The 11,342-nt window shown below is 34.4% G+C and overlaps 1 non-coding gene across 1 annotated transcript; it reads left to right on the top strand.

Moving 5' to 3' along the window:
• The first annotated feature begins 1,749 nt into the window (after positions 1 to 1,749).
• LOC127134074 (small nucleolar RNA R71) lies at positions 1,750 to 1,856 on the top strand. Its single transcript, XR_007807848.1, has one exon. It is a non-coding gene; the product is annotated as a small nucleolar RNA R71 (small nucleolar RNA).
• Positions 1,857 to 11,342: the final 9,486 nt, after the last annotated feature.

Here is an 11,342-nt window from a genome sequence, read left to right as displayed (position 1 = left end):
ATCATCTTTCATTATGGGGGTTGATGGCAACTTAATTGTTTTTATAATTTCTTCTTGTTCTAATTCCCTAACGCGTTCATCAATGATATCTAAGGCATAACACGCGTCTCCCATCACAGGTGCCATAAGAAATTTCGAAAGTATAAATTCTATTTTCTCATCACCTACCTCAAAGGTCAACTTTCCTCTCTTGACATCTATTATGGCTCCTGCAGTTGATAAGAATGGTCTACCTAGAAGGATTGGTATATCATTGTCCTCTTTGATGTCCATGACAACGAAATCAGTAGGGATAAATAACTGACCTATCCTAACAGGGACATCTTCTAAAATGCCTATCGAATACTTAACAGATCTATCGGCTAACTGAAGTGACATCTTAGTAGGCTGTAATTCTCCTAAGTTTAACCTCTCACAAACCGCTAAAGGCATTAAGCTCACACTAGCTCCTAAGTCTCGAAAAGCTTATTCGATGACATGACTACCCAAAAGACAAGGAATGGAGAAATTTCCAGGATCTTTTTCTTTTTTGGCTAATTTATTCTCGGAAATGGCATTACATTCCAAGGGCCTGGATCGTCAAGTCTACGTTTGTTGGTAAGGATGTCTTTGAGAAACTTTGCATAAGAAGGTATTTGGGTGATGGCTTCTGTGAAAGGGATTTCTACATGAAGTTTTTCTATAACTTTAATAAATTTTTGATACTGGTTATTGATCTGGGTTTGTCTGAGTCTTTGTGGATATGGTATAGGCGGTTTATATGACGAGGGTGGTACGTAAGTTTTATCTTTAGGTTTTTCTCCTTTTTCTTGACCTTTCTGTTTTTCAGATTCCTCTGGTTCCTTTACTTCGTCCGGGGGTTTGGTATATTCCTTAGAAGTTTCGGGTTCACTCAATCTTGGGTTTGGTGGCTCATCATAAGCATTCCCACTTCGTAGGGTAATGGCATTGGCTTGTCCTCTCAGATTTTGTTGAGGTTGTCCAGGGAATTGTTCTCCAGGTGTAGTCTGAGGGGCTTGGTTTAAAGCTACCTGAGAGATCTGGGTTTCAAGCATCTTGGTGTAAGTAACTATTTGGTCAACCTTGGTTCCTAACTGAGTAATCAATTCGTTAACATGAATGTTTTGGTTCATGAACTCCTTATTTTGTTGGGTTTGAGCAGTGATGAAATTTTCCATAATTTTCTCAAGGCTCGGCTTTGGTGGTACAGGTTGCATAGGTTGATTTGGTCTTGGGGCTTGATAACCAGGTTGTCTCGGAGGTGCATTATTTTGGATAGGGTTATTGTTTTTATAGGAGAAGTTCGGGTGATTCCTCCATCCAGGGTTATAGGTATTCGAGTATGGGTTCCCTTGGGTGTAGTTCACTTGCTCAGAATGGGTTTCGTTTAATAGACTGCATTCTGCAGATTAGTGTCCTTTGGTACCATATATCTCACAATCCGACGAAACTGCAGCTGCAGTATTCGGGTTTATGCACATATGCTCGACCTTAAGGGCTAATGCGTCTATTTTAGCTTGCATCATGTCTATAGAGCTTAGTTCATGCACTCCTCCTTGGGCTTCCTTCTTCTCAACTGTCGCTCGTTCGACTCCCCATGATTGATGGTTTTGAGTCATATCTTCGATGAGGGCACTAGCTTCAGGATAAGGCTTGTTCATCAGCGCACTGCCTGCGGCAGCGTCGATGGTCATCTTAGTGTTATAGTGAAGTCCATTATAGAAGGTTTGAATGATTAACCAATTTTCTAAACCATGATGTGGGCATGCTCGTAACAACTCTTTATATCTCTCCCAAGCTTCGAACAGCGATTCTCCTTAGTTTTGGGTAAATCTAGTTATATGGTCTCGAAGAACGGCGGTCTTACTTGGGGGAAAGTATCTAGCAAGGAATACTCTTCTAAGGTAATCCCAAATCGTACTGGAATTGGGTGGAAGGGAATCTAACCATGATAGGGCTTTATCTCTGAGAGAAAAAGGGAATAATCTTAAACGTATTGCCTCAGGAGAAGCTCCATTGGTTCTAAAAGTGTATGCTAATTGGAGAAATATTTTTAAATGTTGGTTTGGGTTCTCAGTAGCGAGACCTGTGAATTGTCTCTATTGCACTAGTTGCAACAGGGAAGGTTTAAGTTCGAAATTATTAGCTGGAATGGTTGGGTTTACTATACTAGAACTAGGTTCTTCGTTGGATGGTTGGGCGAAGTCTTTAAGAGGTCTTTGGTTTTGATCTTCAGCCATAACTCTCCTAATTCTATGAAAGAACAAACGTGCGCGAGCGTAACGTTCAGGTTTCGCTAGAGGATATACTAAACTTTCGATGCTGCGAGCTTTTCGCATTGACCGGCGGGAAATAACCTAAGTCTAAATGATATAACAACAGGGTAATGAAATTTGACGAAATTGGTCCCCGGCAACGGCGCCAAAAACTTGATGCGTGCTTTTCGCAAGTATACGAACGCGTCAGAGTAATATAAAAGATTGTCGAATCCACAGAGACCAAGTGTCAATCTATCGTTATCTATTGTTATGGTGTTTATCAAAGATAATCAAAATAGGGGTTTTTTAGAGTGTGCAACGAAAAGTAAAGCGTTGAATAAAGTTCAATTAATAAAGACAGGCTTGAATGCAATTCACATAATCGATTAATAATCCAAGTACTTGCTAATAGAACTACTTATGGGCAGTGTTTCCTACTTTGAAAAGAACCAATTTAACAGGAACTGTCGCTTTCGCGTATTCAGAACCGAGTTCTACTCCCTAATCAAACCCTCTTATTGTCACTTATAAAAAGGCGCGCATTGCGTTAGAGTAGTAAACCTATTTTTAAGAAATATAGTATCTTGACTAAGTTGAAAAGTATTTTAACCTGGATTTCTTAACCAAAAGAGGTTCTCACGAACCAGACTCTGAACTTATAAACGCGTCCGAAAATAGTTTTAAAATCTCTTTTCTTCTTAAGTTAAAAACTCCTAATGAACAAAACAAAGCGCTTTCGCTGTTTTTGAAATAGTTAAAAATAATTAAGTTTAAATGGACGTTGGACGACTTTCGATCTTACCCAACGGAAATTAAGTGCAGGAAAACTTAAGTTTAAAGTTAAAATAGCCCTTAAGTGTTTCTACGAACAATTATACGGATTATCGGTTCAATTATGATCCTTACATTCTAACCTTATAGATTTAGTTAGACATGGTAAAATAAAAGTGCATTAATTTAAATAAAAGTAGTGCGAGTGCGGAAAATAAATAAAAGTAGTGCGAGTGCGGAAAATAAATGAAAGTAAAGCGAGTGCGAGAAATAAATAAAGTAAAGCGAGTGCGAGAAATAAATAAAGTAAAGCGAGTGCGAGAAATAAATAAAGTAAAGCGAGTGCGAGAAATAAATAAAGTAAAGCGAGTGCGAGAAATAAATAAAGTAAAGACAGTGCGGGAAATAAATAGATAAAGGTAAGGCAATAAAAACCTGCTCCAATCAGAGGGTTGAATAAAATGTAAAGCGGAAATGAAAATGGCGGCAGGATTAACTTCCTTCCAAAGTGCTCCAAACTCGATTACAGACTCGATCACAGACTTGATTACACAATTGTGGTGACACCCCAATGCAAAGCGATTACCACTTTAAAATACTGAATATATGCCTAAGTGAAACAAAGTTTGCTCTAAGTTTGCCTCTGCTCTAAGTTTGGATCTTCCTTTGCTCTAAGTTTGGATGATTAACCAAATGAATTCAAGTTTCTATTTATAAGCAAGTAAAACGATGGAAATGACAAGGATGCCCTTCAGTTTGAAATTGGGAGGGAAAACTTTTCCTCTTGTGGCGCCCGCCACAAGTCCATGGCGCCCGCCACAAGGCCAATCTGTGGCGCCTTAGTGGAAGTAGTGGAGAACGTGACAGTTGAGGGAAGTTGAACGAGGACATGTCATGGCAGGGTCTATGGCGCCAGGCACAGTGGGAGCCACAAGTACAAAATGCTGAATTTTAGGGTTTTTAGCTCATTTTCACTCCTTTTCTCGATCAGGGATCCGATTAAAGTAAAAACCTGGAAACAAAGAGAAACATAATAATAACACAACAAAATAACAATAAAACTACTAAAATGCATACGAAATCGGAGTCGAAAATACGGTGAATTTCAGTGTCATCAATGATGAATAATTTCCATTGTTTCTAGACACATATTAAGGTTGGTGACATTGACTTCTAGTCGGCCTTTCTTCTTCTTCTCGACAAATGTTATTTCCTGGCTACATTGTAAAGCTTTATGTATGTGTCGGACTCTTGACAAGTCAGTATATATCGTCACTAGATCATCCTGAACATTGTGGTATTTAATTTTTTGGTGGATAGGGAAAGCCACTAGGTAAATGGTTGTAGCAAAGCGTCTTCCTAAAATGTAGTTGTACATAGTTTTACACGAGACTACCAGGATATGTAAATCTATCGTCCTGACGTCTCTTCCTTCTACGAATGTGACCATAAGCTCCATAAGGCTCCAAAGACGGGTTACCATGTCATTAAAAGCTTGTAGCTAAGAGCATGTATATAGTGACATCTATTCTTTCTTCAGACTCAACTTCTCAAAGAGTTTGGCATACATAATATCACACGAGCTTCCCCGAAGATATGGATTCTTGACACATGAAAATTAGCCATGGTTACTATTATAACCAAAGGAATAATTTTATTAGTGATCGCACATACATTCTCACTATCTATGAATCTGAAGATGGGCCTCTCTAGTTTATCTATAGAGGATTGTTTCCTCCTTTTTGGTAATTGCCATAAACTTGACAATTTTTGTCTTAACCGTCTCCTTATACTGAGTTTGATCCTCCTACCTCAACCACTACTTTGGTGAACTAGACGATATATTCTTGTAGGCTTTATTTCTTCTTATGTTAGATCCCACTAAGGACAAACAATGCCTTAGGCTTTCACTTTTAGTCCATAAACTAAGTTGTGAATTCATCACATAGTTTAATCCAAGAATTGATGGAACCATCAGGTAAGGTTTGAAACCATGTCATGGTTGCTCCTTTGAGGGTTAGGACAAACAATTTTCACTTCACAAATTGCAATTTCTAAAATCGGTTGAATTAACTTATGTGGTAATCTAATCACATGACATTAGAAGGGTGTCAAAGGCGTTAAAATGCATACAAGATTAGGAAACTATCTTCCCTTTGGATAAATTAGAAGTGGAAGAACGGTGAGTGGGGTAATCTTAAAGTGAGAAATGATGTCTAGTGTACTATGTCTTTGAGACCTCAAATGAAAACGAGTATGAAAATACTCTACATCAAAGACTTCATCGCCATCATAGATTTGAGAAAAAATTTGGGAATCATATTTAAACATAATGAAGTTAGGATTGAAAAAGACGATTTCTTAAAAAATAATAATAAAGTTTAAAGACATAAATAAAAGTAGAGAATCAAAGGAGATAAGATAGAGGGGGGACACTGAGTAAAATATTAAGGGGGCAAAGTTATGTTCAACTAAAACTATTTATTTTGGGGATTTAAAAGGGGTTTAAAATATTTTAATTCTTTTCGCAGAATAATCCCGATGAACATATTTTAAATAAATCATTAATCACAAATCAAACACTAAAATAAGGACTATAGAAATATCCTTTGAAGCATACTTTAGCTTTGATCACAAACATTGAAAATAATGTCGTATCTACTAAGTCCACCAAAGTTCAAAGTAGAATGAAGTGCTAGTCATTTTTTGAGAATGATAGAAATTAGGATTCTTAGGAGAAAAAGTTTCTCTATTTAAGGAAAGAGCTATTAAAACTCCAATGATTTTTTTTTCAAACTAAGCTTAATCTTATTTATATTTAACTAAACTCTTTTAATTAAATTAAATTAAATATTATTTATATTTAATCAAAATATTTTAATAAAATAAAATAAAATAATAATAATATTAAATTATATTTAATCAAATAAATTATATATGTGTTATTATATTAAATAATTCAAATACAATTAACACATAATAAAATAAATATTATTTAATTTAATCATTCATTCCACCATCACTACTCTATGCATGTGATCCTGTAGGTTTTCGTAATATTGACAATAATATTGAATCACTTATTTAATATTATAAACAATGAGCGATATCTAGCAGCACATCACGGTTATCCAAGTATCGAGAATGTCGTATGATTCGACATAACCTTTCTATGACAATGATCATGTGTATAATAACATTTTTTCCTTTATATCTATATTAAACACAAGATATAGAATATGTCACCTTGTACATGGCAATATTATATTCCTTGATACCTGAATATACTTGATAACAACAAATAAGTTCAATATCTCATATGGACTTATTTGAGCATGATCATGCATTTTACAGTCATACTGGTTCAATGGGCACATAGATATTACTCCCGTATATGTGAGAGAAAAAGAAATTATCTAGGTCACTCATGTCCCTAACACGATTTTTAGAGTACTCATCAACTATCTTTATGGTCATCCTATTACGAATAATGTTTGATTATTAATAAAGTACTTGACTCCACATCTATGGTCCATAGTTGTTTCAGGTTGAATGGTGATATACATCAGTATAACTATTAGAATAACTTATGACACTTAAATAATAAACTATGTAGTATTCTCATAGTGGGTCAATCTAGTATAAATATACCATTAACCGAATCAATTATTCTAAGGACTTTACCATGGCATATACAAGAAACACAATAAATACAATGCATAAGCCAAACTAAAAGGATATATATATATATATATATATATATATATATATATATATATATATATATATATATATATATATATATATATATATATATATATATATATATATATATATATATATATATATATATATCCTTTTAGATTAGTTGCATTTTACAAAACAACAACATGAAGAAGTGTGCAAGTTTGCTAAACTACTTCAACATGTTTTTCTGGTGCAGAAGATACACATACTGGACACGATGTCACATCATGTGGGTCGACATTTGTGTCTTGCTCAACAGACCAAATGCTGCATTTTGGAATGAATTTTCTGTTGAAAATTCAGTTAGATGTTATTATTTTTATTTAAAAATATGATTATATGATTTGTTGGATAGCTGTGAAGATCAAATCAGATTTAAATATAATTTAAATTTGATTTTGAAATAAACCAAATTATATCTTTCTATTGGAGATATTTATGGAACCAATCTTATCCATCAGGTTGTGCAAAGATTCTCGACAAAATTAAATCAAAGATTCAAGGAGAAAAATCCATAGTACTTTTGTTATATCAGGAGCTTAAAACCTACATTGGAAAGTAAGAAATACATTAAAAATATTAGAGTGCTATAGTTTATTTGAGTCCTTGTTATTATTGTGTACACCATATTATGTTTCAGTAATGTGGCATAATTGTAGGTTTATCTAGTTGAGTTCTAATATTCAACATCGATTATTAAGGTGTAATCTTCAATCACAGGTTGTGTGATTGAGAAGAAAGTGAGAGGGGTTCTCATATTTAGAGGGAGACCTAAATAGAAAGTCATTGAGTAGTGTTATGAAGAGGAATTGAATAACATAGGGCTTGTTGTTGATTGTAAGACTAATTATACTAAGCTACTAATAGTAAATTTCCTTTCTTGGGTTGGAAGCCAACCCTCAAGATATAGGTGATGTTACATTAATATGGGTTACCAATTATTGTGTTCTTTATATCTTTTATGATTTATCATATTGTACAACTAGTTGTTGAACCAGTTGTCTAGGACATCTCGTTCGATATTTGTCTCTTGAGGAACATAATTTCAATTGGTACTAGAGCAAGCACCCTAGCTTGTTTGATGAGCTTCAGGAAAGACAAATTTTGATCATATAGACATAATTAAATATGGAGAATCAGTCAACAAACCACCTATTTTGGATGACACCAATTATGATTATTGGAAGGCTATGATGGTTACCTTTCTCAAATCCATGGGCCAAAAAGCATGGAAATCTGTGATAAAAGTGTGGAAATATCCAGAGGTTACTTTTGAAGATGTAACTACTAGATTGAAACCAGAAGTTAAATAGACTGATGATGAAGCTCTTGGAAACTCAAAGGATTTGAATGCTATCTTCAACGGTGTGAATAATAACATGTTCAAGTTAATCAACACATGTTTAAAAGCTAAAGAAGCATGGAAGATTCTCAAAACTTCACATGAAGGCACCTCAAAGTTTGTATGACAAGGTTGCAGCCACTTACCACTAAGTTTGAGAATTTGAAGATGAATCAATCTGTGAATTCCATATCATATTGTGTGATATTTCCAACACCTCTTTTGCCTTAGGTGAAAAGATGTTTGAAGAGAAGCTTTCTATAAGAATTCTCAGATCATTTCCTAAGAGGTTTGACATGAAAGTGACTGCTATTGAAGAAGCTCAAAACTTAAGAAACATTAAGGTTGATGAACTCATTGGTTACCTACAAACCTTTGATTTTCCATCAATGAAAGGTCAAAAAATAAGAACAAAGGTATAACATTTGTTTCAATACTGAAGGAGATCAAGGTGATAAAGAAGATAACCTTTAAGATGGTATAACTCTTCTTGGGAAAAAGTTTAACAAATCTTTAAAGAACCTAGACAGAAAGTGGAACACTAATGTCCAAGATAATGGGTCCGGCATCAGTTCCCAGAACAAAGGAAAGTTGATCCAATGCTTTGAGTGTGGAGGGTATGGTCACACTAAAACCGAATGTCCTACTTTCTGGAAGAAACAGAAGCAAGTATTGTCAATCACCTGGTCTGGATCTAACAATGAAAGTGATGGAGGAAATGTTAACAAAGTGATGCATATATTGGTAAGTGTAATATTGAGGGTGAGTCTAGTGATGATGACTTAACTGATGAAGACATATCTGCTTCATTTAGACTATTGATCATCAAGTGGGAAGAAGATGACATGGAAATAGAGAGACAAAAGAAAACTTCCGAAAGAAGAAGTTTAAGTGTTATCATCCAAGCTTGAGGACACCATAAAATCTAGTGAGATATTGAATAAAGTCTCTGGCATGATAGATGAAATTAGGTAAGATGAGAAGAAGTTAAGATTGAAGACTGATGCTAAATTGCTGCAAGAAATCTAGATAGGAGGGAAGAAGTCAAGAAATTCCGTAGCAATAAGCTTTAACTACAACTTTATGAATAAGAAGAGCCACATGTTCCAGCATCGCGCTCGACATGCGCACCCTCATCATAAGGATTACAAGAGCTTTGATAAAAGATGTCACCATTGTGGTAAATATGGGTACATAATTCCGTAGAGAGGATTTGTATTTTGATAGTGGGTGTTCTAGACATATGACAGGGGAAAAGTCTTATCTTGAAGAGCCAAAACCTTACTCAAACGAATTTGTTACTTTTGGTGATGGTGTAAAAGGTAGAATCAAGGGCATAGGCAAACTAGTATATCCTGGTCTTCCTAGCCTTGAGATTGTGATACTAGTAGAAGGCATGACTGCCAACTTGATCAGTATAAGTCAGTTATGTGATCAAGGTCTTAAATTGAGAATCAACAAATCAGAATGTATTGTTTCCATCCAAGGTCGGCCCAAAACATTTCGAGGCCCTGATCTAATCTTTCATGTTGAACTCTGATAAAAAAATATTGAAAAAAGAAATTAAAATTTTATTTAAATTGTAAATAATATTAAAAGATATAGTAAAAATGATTATAAAAATAAAATTCAACAATAATACATCTTTAGAAAAGTTATATTTCTTTCTATATAAAAAACATCGAATTATAAATAATATTGTATGATAATTTATAATAAAAATCTAATAATAAATGAATGCGTTATATGATTGATCTTTAATATTATTTAAAAATTATTATTTAAATTTTTTAAATAGTGACTATTCTCTTTCTTCTAGAGTTTGTATAGTGAAAATGTTAAACTATATAATATTTTAGTTTTGAACAATGGTGTTCGATTCCTTTCTATTGCACTTTTATAAAATAAAATAGATCAAGATTTTAGAATGATAGAATCGAACTCAGGTCATGACCATTAAAAAATTGATACAATTTCGCCAGGCCACTACATAAACATCAAACATGTATTTAATAAATTATGTATATAATAAATATTTAATATGTTTTTAATATTTAAGGCCCCCTAATTTTTTAGGCCCTGTGCGGTGGCACACCTCGCACACCCACAATGCCTACCCTGTTTCCATCCAAGGGCAAGAAGTGGTTATGAAAGGCTTAAGGTTCAAAGATAATTGATATTTGTGGATATCTGAGATCAGAGAAGATCCATCTACTTATATTATGTAAAAAAATTATGAGACCAAATTATGGCCCCAAAAACATGGTAAACTTAATTTCAAGAGCATGAAGAGTATTGTTTCTGAAGAAGTTATAAATGAAGTGCCTGATATCAATATTGAAGAAGGAAAATTTTGTGAAGAGTGCCAAATAGGCAAGTAGACCAAGATAACTCACAAAAAGCTCCAGCATCTTGCCACCACAGAGGTTCTTGAACTATTGCATATGGACTAAATGGGTCATATGCAAGTAGAAAGCCTAGGAGGGAAAAAAGGTATGTCTTTGTGTATGTAAATGACTTCTCAAGGTTTAATTGGTTAAAGTTCATTAGAAAAATCTGACACATTCGAGGTGTACAAAAAGCTATGTCAACTTCTTCAAAGAGAAAAATGGATAGATTAGGATAGTAAAAATCAGAAGTGGCCACGGGACAGAGTTTGAAATTTCAAAATTCCCTGAGTATTGTTCTTCAGAAGGTATTGGTCATGAATTCTCAACTCTTATCACTCCTCAGCAAAACGGGGTGGTGGAAAGGAAGAATAAAACTCTGCAAGAGTCATCCAGAGTTATGTTACATGCCAAGAAACTTCCTTACTATTTTTGGGCTGAAGCAATGAACACGGCCTGCCACATTCATAATAGTGACCATCAGATCTGTGACTAAAGAAACTCAATATGAGTTGTGGAAAGGGATAAAGCCAAATGTCAAGTACTTACATGTCTTTGGGAGAGTGTGCTACATCTTGGAAGATCGTGAACAAAGAAGAAAGACGGATCCTAAGAGTGATGAAAGAATATTCCTTGGATACTCTACTAACAACATAGCTTATAAAGTTTATAATAAGCACACCAAGGCTATTATGGAGTCCATAAATGTGGTATGATGACATTCCGCCATTGCATGTATTTAGTCGAAAAATCAGAGCAAAATAAGTTAAAGTCGAGCAAATATGAGAAGGAATGACCAAAGAATGAAGGGAAATAGCTAAATGTGCAAATTGTGGA

Source organism: Lathyrus oleraceus, chromosome 3 (genome assembly GCF_024323335.1).
Source record: "Lathyrus oleraceus cultivar Zhongwan6 chromosome 3, CAAS_Psat_ZW6_1.0, whole genome shotgun sequence".
In the NCBI taxonomy this organism is placed as follows: Eukaryota; Viridiplantae; Streptophyta; class Magnoliopsida; order Fabales; family Fabaceae; genus Lathyrus; species Lathyrus oleraceus.
The sequence above is the reverse complement of the archived record's forward strand: the minus strand, read 5'-3'. Positions and strand labels throughout refer to the sequence as shown.